The sequence below is a fragment of the Microtus ochrogaster genome, chromosome 5, assembly GCF_000317375.1.
Source record: "Microtus ochrogaster isolate Prairie Vole_2 chromosome 5, MicOch1.0, whole genome shotgun sequence".
NCBI classification, from domain to species: domain Eukaryota; kingdom Metazoa; phylum Chordata; class Mammalia; order Rodentia; family Cricetidae; genus Microtus; species Microtus ochrogaster.
In genome coordinates, this window is record NC_022012.1 from 46,262,076 (window position 1) to 46,266,233 (window position 4,158).

The following is a 4,158-nucleotide window of genomic DNA, read 5'->3' on the forward strand; positions in this document are numbered from 1 at the left end:
AGAGAGAGAGAGAGAGAGAGAGAGAGAGAGAGAGAGAGAGAGAAAGAAAGAGAGAGAGAGAGAGAAATTTTAAAAATTAAAAAAAAATAAAAGCAGAAATCTATTCCTATTTTCTCACAGGTTTGGGCACTGGGTAGTCAAAAATCAAAATGGCATCAGGTTTGATGTGCAGTGAGAGCCCAGTCTCTAGCACACCATCATCACTGGACCCTCACCAAAACTCCTTTCTGAATTTTTCTGTTGTTGGGTCATGAGGATCCTACTGATACAATTCCACAGGACCATTCCCTGCATGCACTATTGCATATCATAAATGGGCTAGTTGTTAGGGTGGAGCCACTCACCCAAGGCCCGGACCACCCAAGGCCTGGAATATGGGTCTGGGTGGTAGCTGAGCTGTTCAGTCTGGACCACTAGGACTGCCCTCCCCTCCTCAGGCAAGGGGCAGAGCCAGCTCTCCTAGGCCCATGTCATCCAGGCCAGCTCTCTCATACCCATGGTAAGCAGTGGGGCCTTCTCTACTGAGTGTGGGGGCGGGGTGCAGGGGAGTGAGCAGTTCTCCCACAAGGGGCTGGGACAGCTCTCCTGCTGCAGTGTCCAGGAAGGGGCTGGACCAGTTCTCCCAGGGCAAGTGAAGGTCAAGCCTGGCTCAGGACAGCTCTTAGATTTCAACGTGCAGGGTTCCTATGGCCCGTGTAGTAACACAGGCCATGGACATCAACATAGACCCCAGGTGCAGCAGGACTACTGACCCAGACATGGCCCCAACACCCTCCTGGCTCTTTCAAACCCATGCCCTCTTTTTTATTGTCGTTAACATGGCTGCATGTATGTTCATGCATAAACATTCCTAAATATAATTTGCTCGGTATGAATAATGTTACTCATATGTATTCCATCAGGACTGAACATTTAATATTAGAAATCAATTGGTGTGCTCTTCCCTGGAAAAATCTTTCTCCCACTCCCAGAATTCCTTAGTTGCTTTACCCCATCCACGTTACCATGTCTATTGTTGCTGCCTTGGTTCAGCTCACGTTTAGACAGTCGTGTTGGTGAGATTGCAGAGCTGTAGTTTCTGATATCATTAGGAGACACATTCTCACAGCAAACTCCCTGCTTATCTGGCTCTTAGAATCTTCCTATCCCCTCTTCCACGATGCTCACTAAGTCTTAGGTGGGGGAGGGTTTCACAGATGCCATCTCTTAGGACTGGGATCCACAGCTCTGATGTGTTGTGGTTTTCTATACTAGTCTCCACTTGTTGCAAAGAGAAGTCTTCTTGATGAGGGGTGAGGACTACCCTTATCTATGGGTGTAAGGACAAATGTTTAGAATGTGGTTAGGAACCACCAAGGTATGCAGCCATGGCTTCACTCTTACGGTTACAGGGCCATGCTGATTGTTTTTGTGGCTCATAGGCATCATAGCTAGGCAGGACTGATGGTTGCTTTCCTCCTTTGGAAGCTGACACAGCACCTTCTGGTACCATGAAAGTTGGTCCTTAGAGAAGAGTTGTTTAGGTCTCTTCCAGCTTAGGAACCCATATGCCCTATGTCTGAAGTAGATGGGACTTAACTTCCACCTCTTGGGGGCAACCAAGGGCAACAGCAATAGGGTAGGTGTTTGGGACGACTCTGACAGCCCTGACCAGCCACTCAAAAGAGAGCTTCTCGTGCCTGGTATTAGAGTATTTTTAGGGGATCTTCGGCTCTTGGAGGGAGAAGTGTCAGAACAGAGGGAAAAAATCATTTAAACTATATGTATATATTTATACACAGAATAGTATTCCTTAGTACTTTTTTGGCTTTTTTTTTTCAAGACAGGGTTTCTCAGTAGCTTTGGAGCCTGTCCTGACACTTGCTCTGTAGACCAGGCTGGCCTCAAACCAGATACCTTTACTGTTCTTTTCCCCCCTTTTATACTTATCTCCCCTCTTTAATTAGAATCCTCTTTGTCTCATTTCCCCAATCACTTGTACCCTATTTCTCTTTCTATTCCACCCCTACCTCATCAGCAATGGTTCCTTTTTCCCTTTCCTGGTTTCTGCAGTTTACTACTCTAGAATATACACTCACACGTTTCTTAAAAAAAAAAACAAAAAAACAGTAGCACAAAACATGCAACAAGTGGACTTTTAAGTTTCACATTCCTATGAAGTATTGCTGCCTTGGTGTATCTAGTCCCTATTGTCGTTATAATAAATTACTGTTTTCTAGTTATGTAGGCCAGATTCAAAGAGTTGCTTTGTTTCACAGCCAGAAACCCTAAACAAGGCTCAAGGTTAAAGTCAAGGTACTAACAGGGACCCACTCCTTTCCAGGCAGGGAAAGACAGATGTTTCTTTTCTAGAATTCCCTAGCTGTAGAGTCCTCAGGTGGCATCTCCCAAGTCCTTCTTCTTTCATCCTCTTCCTTTTCTATTTTTAAAGATTCCAGCGATTAGTTTGGGTACAGCTTAATAGCCCAAAGTCATTGTCCATCTCAAGATCTTGCTGAGAATTATATTCCCAAAATCCCTTCTGCCATGTTCAATCCCATTTTCACGGCCTCTGAGGGTTAGGAGGGCTACCACTCTGCCTGCGATCGGCTTGAACTATCAAGCTCAGCATTAACACTAAACATTGGGAACTCCCTTTCCACCATCTTCTTCTCTGAGCTGCGTTTGACCTTTACACACTGATTAAAGTTCCCAAACTGCCCTCAGCATAGAAAAATAATAATGTGCATTATGCCAACCTGGGGTTCCGAGAAGGGCATGTCCAAAGATTCTATGGTCATAAGAAATTTCTTACTCCCACGGAGACAGTGGGGCTGATCTATTGGGAGCTCATCAAGCCCAGCTGGACTGTGACTGAAAAAGCATGGGATAAAACTGGACTCTCTGAATATGGCGGACAATGAGGACTGCTGAGAAGCCAAGGACAATGGCACTGGGTTTTGATCCTACTTCATGTTCTGGCTTTGTGGGAGCCTAGCCAGTTTGGATGTTTACCTTCCTAGACCAGGATGGAGGGGGGAAGACTTTGGACTTTCCACAGGGCAGCGAACCCTGACTGCTCTTTGAACTGGAGAGGGAGGGGGAGGAGAGCAGGGGAGGGGAAGAGGAGTGGGTGGAGGGAGAGGGAAATGGGAGGCTGGGAGGAGGCAGAAATTTTTTTTCAATAAAAAAATAAATTAAAAAGGGGCTGGCTCAGTGGTTAAGAGCATTGCCTGCTCTTCCAAAGGTTCTGAGTTCAATTCCCAGCAACCACATGGTGGCTCACAACCATCTGTAAAGAGGTCTGGCACCCTCTTCTGGTCTTCAGGCATATAGACAGAATATTGTATACATAATAAATAAATACTAAAAAAAAATAAATTAAAAAAAAGAAATTTCTTACTGACAAAAGACAAATATATTGGGTAAGCACTCATATTTATTTATGAGTGCTTACCCAATAGGTACACACACACACTATAAAGTAGATACCAAAACCACTGCAATTTTATTAGTAAATTAATTGACACACAATGTATATTAAATGAAGTTTTGGGTGTGTCTAAATGAAATGACATTAGATGTTCTTGGTATAGTTGTTTTTAATTCCATGCAAGCATAGCAGATACAGTATATATTTCACATATAAAATGTATTGATTTGATTTTACACTCGAAAGGATAATAAAATAGAATTTACACTTTTCCATTTCTGTTTATTTTAAAGAAATGTTTCTGCTTGCTATGGGGATGTTAGAAAGAAAGAAAGAAAGAAAGAAAGAAAGAAAGAAAGAAAGAAAGAAAGAAAGGGGATGGAGGAAGGAAGGGGATGGAGGAAGGAAGGGAGGGAGGAGAGAGGGAGAAAGGAAGGGAGGGAGGGGGAGGGGGAAGAAGGAGGGGGAGGAAGAGGGAGGGAGAGGCAAAGAATTAATATTAAAAGGAATATCCCCTTGTCCTGTTGTTCATCTTGTTGCTTATCATTTTATTCTAGAATAGGTGGATTTTTTGCTTTTAGAGTTTATGAATATGTGGTGATTTATTGAAGGTTATTAAAATGCAGAGAAGATCAGAGAAAAACAAAAGAATAAATTTAGTTGAAGATGCCCTGGGCTTGATAGGGCAAATCTCAGAAACAGAGCATTGATCTGTCTGGTTCAAAATTGAGTAACTCAAGGACAAC